Source organism: Mauremys mutica, unplaced genomic scaffold (assembly GCF_020497125.1).
Source record: "Mauremys mutica isolate MM-2020 ecotype Southern unplaced genomic scaffold, ASM2049712v1 Super-Scaffold_100331, whole genome shotgun sequence".
NCBI classification, from domain to species: domain Eukaryota; kingdom Metazoa; phylum Chordata; order Testudines; family Geoemydidae; genus Mauremys; species Mauremys mutica.
In genome coordinates, this window is record NW_025423316.1 from 546226 (window position 1) to 564544 (window position 18319).

At 53.1% G+C, this 18319-nt stretch overlaps 4 non-coding genes across 4 annotated transcripts; 2 read left to right on the forward strand and 2 right to left on the reverse strand.

Moving 5' to 3' along the window:
• Positions 1 to 874: 874 nt before the first annotated feature.
• TRNAD-GUC lies at positions 875 to 946 on the forward strand. Its single transcript has one exon. It is a non-coding gene; the product is annotated as a tRNA-Asp (tRNA).
• Positions 947 to 3358: 2412 nt separating this feature from the next.
• Positions 3359 to 3432, reverse strand: TRNAI-AAU. Its single transcript has one exon. It is a non-coding gene; the product is annotated as a tRNA-Ile (tRNA).
• An 8864-nt stretch (positions 3433 to 12296) lies between these two features.
• TRNAK-CUU lies at positions 12297 to 12369 on the reverse strand. Its single transcript has one exon. It is a non-coding gene; the product is annotated as a tRNA-Lys (tRNA).
• Positions 12370 to 18247: 5878 nt separating this feature from the next.
• Positions 18248 to 18319, forward strand: TRNAA-UGC. Its single transcript has one exon. It is a non-coding gene; the product is annotated as a tRNA-Ala (tRNA).

An 18319-nucleotide genomic window follows, 5' to 3' on the forward strand; every position in this document is an offset into this window, starting at 1 on the left:
GCCTGCACTAAACATGTGGGGCCCAACCCCAAAACTTACTCATATTTTACCCCAATGGTCTCAAACTGCCGCTTTTAATATGCAAAAAAGATGCTGCCACACTCAGGCCACTCCCCAGCTCTCCAGTGGAGCCACCCGATAGAAAACCAGGTGATATTTAAATTAGCCAGGCCGTCGCTCAGTCATTGCCCTCTGCTCCCAGCAGGTGGCGCCGGAGAGCTCCGAGCTTGCTCACTTCCCTTTCACGCGTCGACTTCAGCCCCCGGGTTACAAACGCACCAACCGGGGAGCAGGAGTGTGGGGCTGCTCCAGGGTGACCAGATGTCCAATTTTTAAAGGGACAGGCCAGTCTGGGAGGACTTTTTCTTATATAGGAGCCTATTACCCCCCACCCCCATCCCGTTTTCCACAGTTTCTTCAAGGTCACCCTATGGGGCAGCTCTGCTGGGACGGACTTGCACACTTGGGAGCCATCAGCCGGATCTGCGTGCCTGGGAAGCTGCGTCCCTCCAGAGGCGCTTGAGAAGCGAAAGGGGCCGTGGGTGAGTTTGTGAGGAGGTGAGTGTGAAGTGTGGAAGGGGGAGGGTGGCAAGAGGAGGTTTTGAGAGGAAAAAAGTTGCTGCTGAGCTGGTAGGTGAGGGCAAGGTCCCAGGTGGGTGTTGTGTGAGGAGCTGTGTAGGCCCGAAAAGGCGTCCTGCTGGGCAAGGGCAGGTGAGGAGGGCCAGGGCTTTTCCCAGGGCTGTTGCTGCGGCCAAAGCCTTTGGGAAGCAGAAGAGGGCCAGGGGTGCTGTTGCCTGCTGGGGCCCATGCGACGGTGTAGCTGTACACTGACCACAGCTGGTCTGTGGGAGCTGGGGCCACTCACCGTGCCCCTTCCTCGTTAGTATAGTGGTGAGTATTCCCGCCTGTCACGCGGGAGACCGGGGTTCGATTCCCCGATGGGGAGGGTGACCCCTTTTGAAGGGGGGACAAAGAAATCCCTGGCCTGCCCACCCCATGCCTTCCATTCTCCTTCTACGGCCACTTCCCTTCACACCCCGCACTGATGACTTTCACCTCCAGAGAGACAATTACCTCGCAAGGACACGCTGGCCCTAGCCAAAGCCTCTCCCTGGCCTTCCGCCCCCGGGGCCAGCTTCGGGGCCTGCACGTGTGGCACGTTTCAGAGCGGCAAAGGGAAATAGGCTGGCCAGGGGCATGAGGACAATGGCCCAGACAAACGGGGAGGGACCTGGTCCAGGGGTGGAGGAAGACAGAAAAAGGGACAGGCATGGGATTGGCTTCCTGTCTTTTTTCCTTTGCTCAGCATTTGACCTGTGACTGTAATGGGGAGACTTGAGAAAGACCTGTGGCCGCCGGCGAGGTAGGTGGCCGCCCCGAGAGCACAGAGCTGAGCATTTTCCAGTGTGCTGCTTCCTATACCCCCAGCGCCTGGCCGTGATCGTATAGTGGTTAGTACTCTGCGCCGTGGCCGCAGCAACCTCGGTTCAAATCCGGGTCACAGCATTGCTTTTGGTGGGGAGGGGCTATCCTGCAGCACGCCTCGTGGTTTTTCCATCCTGGTGTTACAGAGATAGTGTACTTTCTTTCTTTCTTTTAATAAAATCCTTTTCTTTTTAGAACCTGATTGATTTCTTCCCTTGTTTGGATTTTCAGGGGAAGTGGAGGGGGAAAAGTGAATCCCTCTTTGTTTGATTCAAGGAGTTTGAATCAAGGTATCTTTCCCAACAACTAGGAGAGGGGGAAGAAGGTGGGGGAATGGTTTATTTCCCTTAGGGTTACGAGTCAAGGAGTTTGGATCTGTGTTCCCCAGGGAAGGTTTGGGGGAACAGGGCGTGTGCTAGACACTGGAACTTCTAGAGGGTGGCAGCTTTACCAGATCTAAACTAGGATTTAAGTTGAGAGGGGCCCATGCAGGTCCCCATCTTGTGGACGCTAAAGTTCGAAGTGGGGAATAAACATATGACGGGGCGATGCCCGCATTCTCCCAGCCTGTCGACTAAGGGCTCCTGATGAGCGTGTTGGACGGGAAATTCGGCCATCTGACTTTTGGCCTTGCTGCCCGTAGCGGTCAGGCCGAAAAATCAAAAGCCATCCTCCCCAGGCCCACAGCCACCCAGGGGCTCCTCTGCACCATCTGGCCTCCACGAGTGCCGCACTCTGACCAGCTGAACCAGGAAAGCCACGGGAAACTTCTCAAGGTCTTCCCCTGGTGTGGGCTTGGATGCGAAAAGCACCTGGCCGTTCATCAGCTGTTGCAAGAAGTGTGCAGAGTAGGAGTAGCGATGGGGCTGTAGCTTTCCACAGCATCTCAATTTGGGCAGCTTTCCATTCCCCTTTTCTGTGTAATGTCCCTCCCACGGGTTTCACTTGCGGAGCTGTACGACTCTGGCAGGGTGGCTATTTAGAAATCTTTTCCTTGCTTTTCTTTTTCGCCTGGCCCCAGCGTTAGGCCCGTCTGGGTGTTTCAGTGTGTGTGTTTTCCCATTTGGAGGCATTTGGAAGTTTGGAAGGGGAGCCGAAAGAGGAGTCTTTTTCACAAGCAAGTTGGCTTTCTGCACAGGTAGGGCCCTTGGCCGTAAAGCTTAGCTCCGTCAGTGCGTCTGCATGGGGTTCCTCCAGTGCCTCAAGAGCCCGTGCTAAACTCTCGGTGTGGGCGTTTGGCTTGCGCCAGTCAGAGTGCGGTGCCTGCGTCTTCCCAGGGCCGGCTCCCGTGAGGCGCGCATAACTTGGGAGGAAAGGGGTAGAAGAGAAAGCAGGTGAAGCTGACTTCAAGTGGTGGTGCCCCTGTGCGGAGTGGTCCTCCTGCTCCTTCCTGTCGGAGGGGTGGGCTCGAGTGTGGGCTTGGGGGGTCTGGCTGTGGGCGGTGGGAGGATGGTGTCCAGGGAAGTCCCAAAGGTCACCCTGCGCCGGCGGAGTGTGAAGCCTCTCCCCTAGGTTGGGGTGCCGAGTATGAAGCCTTCCTCTGTGGCTTGGGCTGGGGAGCGTGATCCGGCGTCGGGTACATTTGAGTGGAGCTGGCGGCCGGCAAGAATTCGGGCCATCAGGTCAACCCTCTGTGGACAATGGGGGCGAGCCGGCAGGCCTGCGATTTTGGCTTCGCGGGCGGGCAGCTCAAGCCTGGCCTCCTATGAGCCTGGAAGGCAGCCGGCCGGGCTCACCCGTCTCCAAGTTCCTTTCAGGCAGCAGGTGGAGCAAGGAGCCCAGGGAGGGGAGCCCAAGGAGGTGTCAGGAGCTTGGTCCTGCCCGGTGCCTGCGCCCAGCAGGGCTCTTGCCTGCTCCAGGCCCACCTGGTTTTGGCCTCTGCCACCCCTAGCAGTCAGCCAAAAGAGCAGAAGCCACCCTCTTCCTCCCGGAGTGGCCAACATAGGGCTTGAACCCATGACCTTGGCATTATTAGCACCACGCTCTAACCAACTGAGCTAGCCGGCTAACGGCAAGCCCTGCCTTGCCTGACCCTTTTGGAAGGAGTCACTGGCTGGCGCGGGGAACGATGTGGCCTCCGTTATCGAATGGATGGATCGAGACATCACCTGCCAAGGTAGGGGAATTAGCTCAAGTGGTAGAGCGCTCGCTTTGCATGCAAGAGGCAGCGGGATCAATGCCCGCTTTCTCCAGCGGCAAGGCAGCCCCTGGACCTTCTCTTGCCCTTCTTTTAGAAGCCATGGACAGTCAGCCGGCTCAGCTCCTCCAGTGGCCTCCATCCCTCTCCCCGCTTGGCTTCCCAGAAAGCCAGCCCTTGCGGAGCACAAAGCTCTTCCTCCCCGGCCCTTCTCCCCCTTGCGCTTACTGGGAGGCTGGAGACAGCTGGGGGAAGTTAGCTCAAATGGAAGAGCAGGGGAGAAGTAGTCAGACCCAGACACACATTCTCCAGCCTGCTCTGCTTTGCTCTGCTGGGCTGGGCTCTAGTGGGGGACCTGCACCTTTCTTTCTGAGCTGTCACTGGAGCACAATCCCTTTCCTCCTCCCTCCCTGCTAGTCTACGCCAAGCTCATTGGCCGGGAGGGAGAGCCACTCAAATACAGAATTACTCACATCCCAGGGGTCCATGAAGGGAATGAGGAGATGGGCGGGGTGGCACGCGATACCAGCTCAGCTGAGACCGTGAGACCTCGCAGCCTCCCGATCTCAGGCAGCATGGCAGCCGGGGGGCAGAGCAGAGCACGCAGACAGCTTGGAGACAGCCAAAGCGGGGAAGGGCTGCGTTGGTCTGGAAGAGGGAGTCGGTGGCTGTCTATCCTGGCGGAGGCAGGGTCGTTTTGCTGTATGCTGGGCCAGGGGCCAGGGAGTCTGCTAGAGTTGCTGAGCTGGGCCTGCTCCGGGCTTTGCTTGGGTTAGAGGAAAGTGGTGAAGATAAGAACGGCCCTCCTGGGTGAGACCGATGGTCCATCTAGGCCACTATCCCGTCTTCTGACAGTAACCGATGCCAGGCGCTTCAGAGGCAATGGCCAGAGCAGGCAATCGTCAAGTGATCTATCCCTGCGTTGTCTTCTGAAGCTTGGTGCTTGTTTCAGGGGCTAACTCTCAGCCCAGACACACTCCAGGGAGGGAGCATTGGTGTTTCTGCCGAGGAGCATGGCTGGGACTCGGACCCCCTTCCCCAGCTCTGGGTAGCGCCCCCCCCCCCTCCCCATTTCAGGCTGTGTTCTGCTTAAGGCCACAGAGCTCTTGCCTTTTTTTGCCCGGTGCCTGAGAGTCAGGCCAGCTGCAGGGAATTAGCTCAAGCGGCAGAGCGCTCGCTTTGCATGCGAGAGGTAGTGGGGGGCGATGCCCGCATTCTCCGAGCCTGTCGACTAAGGGCTCCTGATGAGCGTGGTGGACGGGAGAGCCGGCCATCTGACTTTTGGCCTTGCTGCCCGTAGCGGTCAAGCCAAAAAATCAAAAGCCATCCTCCCCAGGCCCACAGCCACCCAGGGGCTCCTCTGCACCATCTTGCCTGAGCGGGTGGAAGTGGAGCCTGGAACTGAGCTGATGCGCTGAGGGTTATTTGCACTGCACGCTTCACATGGAGGTGAAAACACGGGGCACAGATCTTTGAGCACAACCCTCGTCCTGAGGAATGGTGGCGGGGGCGGGGGGGCTGCATAAAGAGAGACCAGCTCTCCCTGACGGGGCTGCAGCAGCTCTTCACAGGGGCAGTCCCACTGCCAATTGGTACCAGAGTTTTGCCGGCCTCCTTTCGTGGGCTGACCTGGCTCCTCTCTCTTTAGGGAGACTGGTGACCCCAAACTTCCCAGAAACCAGCATAGCAAGGCCAACCTGAGCACAGACACCTGCTCAGCACCCCGGGGTGCAGCCCTGAACTCCGGCAATCAGCTACGCTCAGCTGCCCACCCAACAAGCGTTACACGCAGGAACCTTCGTGCCCTGTGTGTTCAGGTCCCTCTCAGCACCAGCTTTAAACTCCGCTACTCAGTTCTAAGCTTTGGCCACACGGGGGCAGCCCGGAGCTCAGCCAACGCCTCCCGGTGCTGGTTGCATTTCCCACTCCTCGTGGCAGGTTCACACCCCGCAGGCAGATCTCTGAATCGGAGCCGAACCGTTCCCCAAATCCAGCGCTTTAGCAGCAGCTTTGCTAGGAAAGCGCTGACGTCCCCAAGTAAAGCCAGAGCGCTGTGTCCAGGATCTTCTCTTGGGCCCCTCACCGTGGTGTCTGTCAGGCGCAAGGAGAAACCAGGGAAATGTTTTCATGGCGTTTAAGGGCAGAAGGGGCCATTAGCTCAGCTAGTCTGACCCCCGAATAACACAGAATTACACCATGACACGTATTGATCCCACAGACCTTAGATAGATCAAAGCGTTTCAGCCCTCAGGAAGGAGGCTAAACTGGGTGCCAGAGGCAGCGAACAAGGGGCCCCCAAGGCAATGGCAGGGAACTGACGAGGTGAAATATGCCCAGATGATCCCAGCAGGCGACCCACCCCCATGCTGCAGAGGTGGGAGTCCCTGTTCCTCTGCCCTTAAGAATCTCTGGTGGTAAGTGGGTGCACCCAGTTCCCCAGATAAGAATCCTCCATGTGGTTTCCCTGGCTTCACCGCCAGATAAGAACATTGTGTGGAGGGAGTGGGTTTCCCCTGCCTGACCCCATCTGGGATCTGTGGGTGTCTCTGTTCCCCTTTTCCAGATCCGTGTTGCTTGGGTGCGTCCCTCCCCGCCAAGTCAGAATCCCCAGCGTGTGGGTGCTCCCATCCCCCCCTGCAGGCTCTGCGGGGGGTGTCTGTATAAAAAGAGACCGTGTCTCACCCAGGCTATGCTGCAGGGGCTATTCATAGGCACGATCCCACTACTGATCAGCACGGGAGTTTCGACCTGCTCCATTTCCGTTCTGGGCCAGTTCACCTCTCCTTAGGCAACCTGGGGACCCCAAGCTTCCCCAGGATCACGATATTGATGCCAAGCTTAGTGCAGGCACCCGATCGGCACAGCCCCCTGCAGCCCAGAACTCCTGAGCTCAAGCGATCCGCCGGCCTCAGCCTCCCCAGGAGCTAGGATCACAGGCACCAGCCACAGGGCCCGGTTTGTTTCACAGCCTGGCAGCTGGAGCTTTAAACTCTGCTTGTGAGCTCTGTGCCTTGGCCAAACGGGAACAGCCTGGAACTGGGAAATGCTCCTTCTCCCCCCGCCTCCGTCTCATGTCGAGCTGCAGGCACCGCTGTCCTCCCAGGTAAGATCTCGGACGTTTCGGTGCCCCCCATCCCCCGCCCAGGTGTCCGGGTACCTCTGCCCCCCATACAGAATCCTGGGTGTGTGGGTGTCCGTCCCTCTGCAGAGGATCCCGGAGTGTGGATGCCCTTGTCCCCCCCTACAAGATCTGGGGTGTGTGGGTGCCACTCTCCCCCCAGTAGATCTCTGGTGGGTGGGTCCCCAGGCTGTGAGTGCTCCCATCCCCCGATGATACAGGCTGGGGGGGGGGTATAACTGGCTCTCCCTGTCCTGCCCAGGCAGTGCTACAGCAGCTATTCACAGGAGCAGCAACCCCACTGTCACCCTGCAGCTTTAACCTGCTCCAGGGGTGACCTGCTTCACCCTCCTTTGGGAGCCTGGGACCCCGAACTTCCCAGAATCACCTGATTGATGCCGAGCTTAGCACAGACACCGGCTCAGCATGGCAGGGAGCTGCCCTGAGCCCTGACAATCAGCTTCCCTCCGCCTCCTGCTGCACAGCGAGGATCCCACGCGAGAGGCTTCGTGCCCAGTTTGTTCAGGAGCGTCCCAGGCTCCAGCTGTAAACTCTGCTGGTCAGTTCTAGTCTTTGGCCACACGGGGGCGGCACTAACGGTCCCATCTAAACGCTGTTTGCGTTCGACCCTTCGGATCGCAGATTGTAACCCGCGGGCAGATCTCTGAGTGCAGCCAAATCCCTCCCCAAACTGAACATTGAAGCAGCAGCTCCCGTTGGAAAGATCAGGATTTTTGCCTTTAAAAACAAGGGAAATATCTGCAGCGAGAGACTGAAGAAGCTCAATTGATTTCATTGACTCCATGAATGTTCCTCTGTGTCCCCCTAGGAGTCATGCCCCACTTTTTGGGGACCACTGAACCCTACTCGTTAATCAGCGGCTAGTGATGCCAAAGCCCAGGGAAAGGGAGAACAAGTGCGGGGCCCCCAGCACTGGAGCCATGTGAAGGGGCTGCAGGAGAGGGGCAATGGCTGGTGGCCCAGGGAGTTAAGGGCAAAGGGGGCACAGGAGGGGGCAGGAGTTAGGGGTGAAGGAGGCGCAAGGGTTGGGAGTGCAGGAGCTAGCGGTAAAGGGGGAGGGGGATAGTCCAGGGGCAATGGGGAAGGGCCAAAGTACAAGCTTTGCCCAGGGCACCATTTTCCCTAATGCTGGTCTGAGCAAACCATTGGAAATGGCCCTTTAGTGAGACCAGAACCATAGTGTAGAAAAGCCCCTTTGTTAAGTGGTGGTGGCTGAGGGCTTAGGGAAATGGGTTAGAAAACAACAGGCATTTGTCTGTGGAGGTTTGATTCTTGCCTGCTAGGCAAGGCTGGTGTGTGGTGTCTCCATGGCTGTACTTTCCGTCTCTGATCACCCACAGGGAGCCAAGTCTAGACATATTCAGAGGCTCTATGCCAGGGTTTCTCAAACTTCCTTTCACTACAACCCCTTTCTACCAACTTCCTACATGGCCCTGGAAAGACGCACCAAGCCCCTCTACACTGAGCAGAGGCAGAGGAGACAAAGCCTGAGCCCTGCCCCAGTTAGGGGAGGGCAAAACCAGAGTTTGAGGGATTCAGCCCTGGGTGGTGGGGCTCAGACTTTTGGTTTCAGCCCCAGGCACCAACAAGTCTAATGCCAGCCCTGGCGACCCCATTAAAACAGGGTTATGACCCACTTTGGGGTCCTGACTCTCAGTTTGAGAACCACTGCTCTATGCTGAGGGGAGAGAGTTTTCCTGTGGGTGCAGTTAATCCACTTCCCAAGAGGTGGCAGCTATGTCAGTGGGAGAAGCTATATCGGTGGGTGAGCAAGCTGTGGTGTTTGCCACATTTAAGAAGTTTAATCAAACCCCATTTTTAAAACCACCTGTGGTCTGCGAATGGCAAAGGACCTCGATGAAGCAGGGTCTGTCCTTCAAAGTGCTGGACATCATGATTCCATAGTCCTGTTGTCATGGGGATATTGCTCAGTGTTAAAGTGCTTGACTGCAGTTTAAGTAGTCCTCAGTTCAAACCTGCGTGTTCTCTTATAACCCTCTTTCTTTTTTTAAAAAAAAAGGAAAACATTTTCATTTCCATTCTCCATTATGTTCAGGGGCTCCTCTATACAGGAGTGCTTGATATGAATGTAAACACTCAACATTTCGCTGTCCAAATGCATAAAAACCTAGCAAAGCTGTCCATCAGCTGAATTCAGTTCCAATCCTCTAAGTGTCTAGTTTATGTTTTCATCAGTTAAACAAAGGTATCATACGAATGTACATTTGCAGATCCCTCTGCTCCAGGAGCTATGCTGTGCAGAAGAACAAGAGCCAGATCCAGCTGCAGTTCAGGAGTCTGATGACCAAAGAGCCACGAAGTGTTCTGAGGGCCGGAGAAAAATGCCTTCTAGTGAGCTATTGAATGAGCTCAACGCGTTTAGCTTATCAAAAGAAGATTGAAAGGTGACTTCATTGAAGTGTTGAAGGGCCTTAATGGAGACAAAAGATTGGGTATTAAAGGGCTTTTTAATTGCGCAGAGAAAGGCATAACAAAACCCAGTGGCTGGAAGGTGAAAAGAGACAAATTCATATTAGAAATAAGACGCAAATATTCAACAGCGAGGATGATTCACCACAGGATCAAGCTCCCAAGGAAAGTGGTGGATTCTAATTCTAATTCCTTATGACTATTCTGTGTGTTTGTGTCTGCAGGGGAGGAACATGCTATACGCCCAGAGGACTTTATTCCTCCAGCCTGCAAGGACAGAGGGGATGTCAAGGAGTTGCTCCTTCAATCCCCCCCCCCCCACAGAAAGGCCCTTCTTAGGAAAGGCAAAATCCTGGAGAGAAAGAACAACACTCCAGAAAGACAGATTTTTATACTCACAGTGAGAAGTTTTTCACCCAACTAGGGACTTGAACCCTGGCCCCTCAGATTAAAAGTCTGATGCTCTGCCAACTGAGCTAGCCAGGGTCACCTACAAAAAGCACAAGTTGGTGCAGAGGTGAAGCTAGTCCAGAAAAAGTGAGACAGCCACAATAGGGGAAACCTGCTGCTCTCTCTCTCTTCCCAGCCCTGGCCTGGCTGGGTATTAGCGCTGGTTAAAAAGATGGGAAAATATCGGCATCTACCAGCCTTTCATAGCTGTACAAGACTCAGGCACAATACAGAGGTGCCCATCTGCAAGTGCCAAATGGTTGGATTGGCTAATGCAGCCTGTAGACGTCCAGGGCACTCTGGGATATACAGCCAAGTGTCCATCACCATCATTATTTCAAAGGGATAATGATAATGGTAGCAAGGTTCACAACTGACTCAGCAGTTGCATACAAAGGTGCACGTTTGGCAGTTACGTTGGCTCAGGTTGGCCACCCCGGTCTAGATGTAGAAGTTACAACATTTAAACTTGAAAGAGGGGCCAATTTCTCCATCATTTCCCACCTTTACATCCAAACACGATGAAGGTAGCAGATAGAGCAAGAGCAGGTTGTCTATGGGACCAAGTATATGCAGAGTATCCTCGACAGAGGTTTGTTCAACCTGTTCTTAAAAACCTCTGAGGACAGAGACACCACAGACGCCTTTGGGAGCCTATTCCAGAGCTTAACTGCACTCAGAGTCTGACATTGGTGAAGTAGGAGGCTGAAAAAAACAATGCTGGCTGTCAGAGAACAACACCCCTCCCTGGTGCTTTAAGCAGTAGGTTCTGGTGTTTTAATAGCCATGGCCTGGGTTCAATTCCCCCTAAAAACCAGAAGTTTTTCAATGAAAATCTCCATTCATTTCACATTTGAAATAGAAAGGAAAAGAGGGCTTCTTGTCCTTATCAACAAGGCAAAGAATGGCTTTTTTCTCAGTAAATACTTTTAAAAGGCGCTGACTCGACCTGAAGATCTCATTTCATTTGTATTTACAATGGAATGATTCTCTCTAGGATAGACAGAAATTCTTCAGCTAGACTCGGATTCCACGGGAATACGAGAAGCGATTGTGTCTAACACCTGCCTTTTTCCGGACAACAGTGATGTCCAAGTTTTCCATGGACATTTCCCTTCCAGCACCTCAGCCCCCTCCAACAATACAAGAAACTGAAATGCACAGAAAGTTTCTCACCACAGGATTCACTGACCAGGTCGGGGGAAAAGTTTTGCCATTTGAAGATGTTTGAATTCCCTCCAACTTCTCTCATACAAATGCTAAATAGTTGGTGGTGAAATGTTACAGGAGAGGTTGAAATTAGGCTATTTCGTCAGATAGAAGACAGTGATTGTGTCAGGAGTGGGATGTGAATGGACCCTAGAGCAACAAATGACAGTGTTAGGGGGGCTTATTTCTTCACCCTCTTACTTCCCTGGTCCTTCTCGCATGAACAGAGAGCAACAATACCCGAAGTCCAAAGGCACAAACAATTCAATGTTTATTGGGGTGAACGTCCAGTAAGCAATGATTCCAGTTTCCTTCCTTAGTGTCCCCTTCTCAGCTCTCACACCACAGAGCCTTGTCTGTGTCCCTGTTTCTGTTCCCATCCCCGTTCCCATTTCCCCCTGTAGAAAAACATGATCCCAATTCCCCCATCCCCAGTCCCTGGTCCCATCCCCTCCACCCACCCCCCCCCCGCCTTCCTGATTGACTGCAGACTATATAGTAAAACCTGAGTTTTGCTTAGCTATTCCTTAACCAATCATTTTACTGAAATGTAACTAACCAATCCTAACATACTGTAACATGGTTATTTAACCAATTATATTCCACCACCTTCATTGGTTTACACCCAACAAAATGAATTATACAGCAGACAGAAACAATCACAGAACCAGACAGAGACCATGTAAATAAACATACAAAACAATACAGAAGGGAGGATTTCACAACTACATCTATACAGACATAAGGTTTTCCAGCTGTGTCTATTGATAAGTGAGTTCTTGCCAGACAGGATGCTACCAAACTAAGTTTCCCTTTCTCTGGAGGTGACAGGAATATCAGGACAGGATTGTATTCCTCACAGCCCAATAGCACCTTAGTTCAATGTGACTAGTTGGGAATGTGAGGATGTGACCATACACTTCCCAGCTTATGGCTGCCTTTGCTGCTTAGCCAAAGAACCAGGCCTCAGACTGTCACAGTGAGAGAAGGCCATTACACAGACAGACAGTGATTTTTTATTCTCTCTTTTATATATTTATAACTAGCTAAGTGATAAAAATACACCTAAATTCTTAAAGTACAGGCCTTTGCAGACTGGCCTGAATCTCTGTATCCTAACAGTCCTCGAGGTCAGGCAGCCTCTGGGTAAGGGGGTGGGGACTCAGATCCTTCCACTGGCCAATTCCACCAGGGTCGTGTATAAACCAGGGAAGTTTGCCCCAATAGCCAGACCAGATGCCCCCTTTACACTTGCACTCTGTCCTCATTGCTTCTCTCTCTCCCTTCCCCTCATCTCTGCTGCTCCCCCTCTGGGCTTTCTCAGCACCTGGCCCCACAGCACTTCCTGGGGGCCAGAGACTGCGCTTTCTGCACCTGCAGATGTGGCCTCTCTCCTGATTGCTAAGGAAAGGAACCATTCCAGGAAATGGCCACAGCTTCTGGGAATCCTTGTGTGGCTGTGAACAGAATTTGGCTCCTGGCACACAAGGCAACTTAAAAGCTGAGCACCTAGACAGGGGTTTGAACCCTGGACGCTCAGATTAAGAGCCTGATGCTCTTCCAACTGAGCTACCTGGGCTTGTTGAAAAAAAAAATCTTTACCGTTCACCACAAGAGTGAGCAGGCAGGCAAAAGCGAGGCAAAAAAAGTCCCAGGAACCCCTCCTCTTTTTCTGCACAGCCACTGCCTGTCAGCAGGATTCCTCCTCCTCCTCAGGGAGACTAAATCTAAGCACCTAGACAGCAGGTCCATCCGCTGCACCTCAATCCCACATGCCTGAGCCTCCCTGTCAAAGCCCTGCACCTGGCCCCATAGAATTAAGTCGCACGTTTCGCTGGGAACTCGACTTCTTGTGTCCAGAGCATCTCGGCCCCCTCAGTAGATGACCTGAGAAACACAGTGTCCGGCTTTTCCAAAGAAGAGCTTAGATCCCCTCATCATGTGGCCTAAAGGATGAGGCATCTCCCTGTGGATCGGATGATTCAGGATTTGAGTCCCCTCGTGGTTGTGCTCATTTTGTGCTGCAAATCCTGCTCCCTTCGGGGCTGGAACCTTTTCTTGGCGGCTCCGGCCAATGCTCTGGCTTCAGCTAGAGCCCCGGGAAGGAGTTGGGGGGTGGGTGTCACAAAGGCTGGGGCATGAGCCCCAGGTGCTTCCAGTCTCGCCTTTGCCATTCCTGACTTGCCAAAGAAAATGGGCTGCTTCACTGCCAAAGTGAGCACCTGGAGTGGGAACCATAAGAGGCCCAGCCCTGCTTTCCTACCTTCTTCTGAGGTTGGCCACAGAGCATCAGCAGCTGATCTGCAGGTGGTCTTCAGTGGGGTTCAGCACAGCAGGGAGCAGGCTGGCCCTGTGTCTGTCTGCTGGCCACACATAGGCATGGTCCTCCCCTCCTCTTGCCCTGGCCTCTGTGGCTTTTAAGCCTTCCCTTGGAGCTCTCAGCACCAGCCGCCTCCACTCTAGATGCCCAGAGGAGAGGTGTGCTGGGCTTCCACCTGCCCAGCCCTGACTAGGAAGCCTGGCCCTGCTTCCTTCAAGCACCAGGTGGGCAAGAGGGAAAGCACAGTGGCAAGTGCCAGACTTGTGGGCACCAGGTGAAGCCATGAGAATCCCAACCCTCAGGTGTCAGTTCTAGAGCCCTGACCCACCACAGCCTGAGTCACCCAGCAGGAGGGGAAAGACTTGTTCGGCACAGCTGGAGACAGGGAAGTAGAGCTTTGTGAGCTCCAGGTCTTTACCACAAACCCACACAAGGTCCCACTGAGATTTGAACACAGATTGCAGGATTCAGAGTCCTGAGTGCAGCCCATGACACCATGGGACCAGCTCATGCTGCCTTCTCTGCACATCGGTGACCCTCACGGGGCCGGCTCGAGTAAGGGACTGTTGGCCCCTTACTAAAACTTAGTGGGGTTTTTGGTTGGCTAGTTCCCAGTCCCAACAGAAGGAGGAAGGGAGCACCATGTGTGAGAATGAAAATCCTAAACCACTCTTTGAAATAACGAAAGCAGCAGAACGTGTTATTGTCCCTACACCAGGGCAGACAGACCAGTGGAGAAATGCCATTGAGTCCAGGATTTACCATTTCTACTCGCTAAACTCCCTCCCACCCTTCTGGGCTCCTAAAGCAGGGGACTGAGCCTGAGCCGAGACACGGACACTGCAACTTTACTCCAGACCAAGCCGCATGACCCCAATTAATCCGACACGGGCCAGCCAAGAGTGTTTCATTGCACTGGAGATGTAGCCTAACATTATGTCTACACTGTGATTAACTCACCCAGGGCACCTGTCGCAAAGCCCATGTCAGCTGACTCAGGCTTATGGGGCTCGGGCTGCAAGACTATAAAATTACAGTGCAGACAAATGGGCTCGAGCCCAACCTCTGAGGCCCCACGAGGGGTGAGGGTTTCTGAACCCAGGCTTCAGCGTGAACACAAATATCTGCACCACAGTTTTTAGCCCCTCAGCTTTAGCTCCAGGAGCCCAAGTCAGATGACCCAGGCCAGCCCTGCTGCCATCTTAATCCCAGGAGAGATGGACTCTAAGGGTACGTCTCCATTGCAGTGTAAGCCCAGGTGTGGCACGCTGTGCTCAAAGCAGCACCTGGAAGCCCCATATTCACCACTCTCATATAAGGATGCCATGGTTTGTACAAAGTCTGCCTGGTGAGGTATCATTTTAAAAATCTTGAACTGTTCATCTGTTGAACATTAATGTCTTCTTGCAGTCTATGTGCTCGCATTGGTTGGGAAGTTATGAAGTTTTGCTCTGTGTGCGTTACTGGGATATGTTATGAGGTTGGGAAATGCCCCCCACCAGCCTTTCAGGTGCGACAATGGAGGAGCCAGACTCACTGCTGGCCCATTGAAGATATCCACACTCCCAAGGACTATCCCAGGAACCATGTACAATGCAGGCTTCTCTGAGATAGCACAGAGACAATGGACACTGCTTGACTCACATGGTAGCAAAGGAGCTTCCTATCAAGTTGGAAAAAACCATGAAAGAGGGGAAGAGACATCATGACTTGGCCTCTCTCCCCCACAACTCAGCAGCTGGAAACACACCTGGAGGACAAAGACTGAACTGAACTGATTCAGAAATCAGAAGAGAATAATAACAATAATACTTGCAAACCAAATTCCCCAACCAGACTAGTATTGGTGTTTCAGCAGAAAATTTTCAGTTTGGGGAATTTTGTTTTCTCAGTCAGACCTTGCCAAGGGAAGCAGGGAGAAAATGTTTGAGTTGACTCCTTCAGAGCAGCTCGGCCTAGACACTAGCTGTGGTTCACTGCTCTGGCCTTGCTCGGGTTGAGGGTATTTTAATAATTTGGGCAGGTCCCAGGGTGTTTGGGGGAGATGATGAGGATGTTACCTTTTGAGATAAAGACTAAGAAATACAGCAATAGAGAATTTTTTTTAAGAAATCTGGGATTTAGACCTTTTATTTAAAGCAAGAGAGTTCTGAGTTTCTGTTTGCAAGAAGCAACATTGTTTGAACTGTCATTGTACCAAAGGGGGACATGGCTGTCTACAAAGGAGAGGTGATGACTAAATGCATCTGATAAGTATGGGATTTGAATCCATGCAGACAGAGCACAATGGATTAGCAGTCCACCACCTTAGCCACTCGGCCACTTCATCTGAGCTGTCAATAAAGAGACAGGAGGAGAAATCTAAGGCCAGCAGAGCTAGGGACAATAAGGAGTTTTTAAATACTAAGCGGAAGCAGGGGTTGAATGAGCTCCCCCCTCACATCTAGTGAGGAGCTGGGGGAAAGACTTCAGGAACAGACCGTTTTTCCATAGACACCTACTCTGCCTAGCTATGCAGCATGATGGGGCCGCTTTCCCAAAATGACCAGTTTCGGCTGGTGGTGGGTTACAAATCACTTTAGGATTGAGTGGAATGAAATGTTATTATCCTTCCTGCATGAGTGAAGGGCAGCAGAACATACCTAGTCCGTCCTGATGGAGGGGTAGGTGGGTGAGGAATAGCTTTTATTGGACTTCGTAGAAGTGATTGAGAACATCACCATAAACCAGTGGTCCCCAAACATTTCACACTGTGCCCTCTTAGCCATGGCTGTGGCCCCTCGGAAGCCGTGGTCAAGAACCGAGGCTGGGAGTGGAGCTCTTGCTTGCTGAGGAGAGGGGTGCAGACAGGGGTAAGGGGGTCGAGGCCGAGCTGGGAGCCAGGGGCCCAGGCTGAGGGTGAGGTTGGGGAAGAGCTGGGGCAGAGTGGGGCTGAGTGCTGCTCCCTCCATGGGGGCTGGGTCAGGCCCTGAGGTGCCCCCATGAATGTTCCTCTGTGTCCCCCTAGGAGTCATGCCCCACATTTTGGGAACCACTGACCCCTACTCGCTAAGCAGGGGCTAGTGATGCCAAAGCCCAGGGAAAGGGAGAAGAAGTGCGGGGCCCCCAGCACTGGAGCCATGTGAAGGGGCTGCAGGAGAGGGGCAATGGCTGGTGGCCCAGGGAGTTAAGGGCAAAGTGGGCACAGGAGGGGGCAGGAGTTAGGGGTGAAGGAGGTGCAAGGGTTGGGAGTGCAGGAGCTAGCGGTAAAGGGGGAGTGGGGATCGTCCAGGGGCAATGGGAAAGTGCCAAAGTACAAGCTTTGCCCAGGGCACCATTTTCCCTAATGCTGGTCTGAGCAAACAACTGGAAATGACCCTTCAGTGAGACCAGAACCATAGTGTAGAAAAGCCCCTTTGTTAAGTGGTGGTGGCTGAGGGCTTAGGGAGATGAGTTAGAAAGCAACAGGTGTTTTTCTGTGGAGGTTTGATTCTTGCCTACTAGGCAAGGCTGGTGTGTGGTGTCTCCATGGCTGCACGTTCAGTGTATGATCATCCACCGTGCCACAAGGAGCCAAGTCTAGACATATTCGGAGGCTCTATGCCAGGGTTTCTCAAACTTCCTTTCACTGCAAACCCCTTGTGCCAAAAAAAACCTTACTACATGGTCCTGGAAAGAAGGACCAAACCCCTCCACACTGAGCAGAGGCAGAGGAGACAAAGTCTGAGCCCTGCCCTGGTTAGGGGAGGGCAAAACCACCAGAGCTTGAGGGATTCAGCCCTGAGGGGTGGGGCTCAGACTTTCGGCTTCAGCCCCAGGCACCAACAAGTCTAATGCCAGCCCTGGCAACCCCATTAAAACAGGCTCACATCCCACTTTGGTGTCCTGACACACAGCTTGAGAACCACTGCTCTATGCTGATGGGAGAGTTTTCCTGTGGGTGCAGTTAATCCACTTCCCAAGAGGTGGCAGCTATGTCAGTGGGAGAAGCTATATCGGTGGGTGTGCAAGCTGTTGTGGGGACTGATTGTTTGCTGCTGAGGAGGGAGCCAGTAGAAGCCTCTGGTGCTCTGCTCCTAGCATCTGCCCGGCCCAGGCTGTCCTCTGCCTCAGCTGCTGCTCCCGGCCTGCTCTAGAGTCAAACGCGCGGGGCCCCCAGGGGAACAGAGGCTGGGACAGCCTGGGCTGGGCTGGGAAGATGCTGGGAAGATGCTCGTTCCCTGAGAACTGGCCTGGCTCCCTTCTCAACAGAAAACAAATCAATTCTACGTCCCCTCCCCAGAAAAACCAGCCTGGAGCCAAGGGCAGCAGGGGACGATTCCCTGCAGTTCCCACCGAGGCAGGAGAGAATCCAGGGTGTTTCTAGCAGAGCTTATGGAACTGACATGGGGAAACCAGCCTTTAATAACAGGCAGTTCCAGTTTAAGATAAGTGTTTTTAACAATTTTTACAACATTAAATAACCCTTCGATCGTAGTGTCAGCATCCATAAAATTGCTTCAGCCTTACAGGTTCCCAAGTGCAAAACTAAACATCTCTTCAAATCCAAGGGAGTGGAGATCAGTCAGTGTTGAGAGTCATCCCACATAAAAGAACCATGTTGTGGTACATACTGGCCCCATCATGTTGCCATGGCCTTTACCTCCTCTCTGTTAAAAGTTTTAGTATTTTGCACAGAAACTTTCTTCCCTCAGGAGAGACCTGGGAACCAGGGCTGCCAGCCAGACAAACACCCTTAAGAGTAGGCGTAACCTGTCAAAAAATGATCTCCTCTCTTCAGTTCAGTGACACCCTGAAATGTTACTTATCCCGGCAGAACCAGAGGATTGAAAGCAGCTACATGAAACCCCTGTGTAACTAACAGGAATGAACACAAACACTCCCTTGTATCTGAAGTGATGTTTAGTTTTACCCTTTGTTAACTGCAAGACTAAAGGGAAAGGCAGTGGTGGTGCCAGATATTAAGAGTGAAACACGAAACAATCATCATAGTTATGCCCATAGTGACTGCAAAATCTTTCTATATACTTCTTATTATCATCAGTGTATTATTTTGGCCTCAGAGCAGGGAATGTGTCCCTCATGCTGCTTTTAGGTCACTAGGTGCTTTGGAAACAGGAGGGCTCTGAGTGTAACCTATAGCACACATGGCCCATCTGGGGATGTAGCTCAGTGGTAGAGCACATGTTTTGCATGTATGAGGCCCTGGGTTCAATCCCCAGCATCTCCA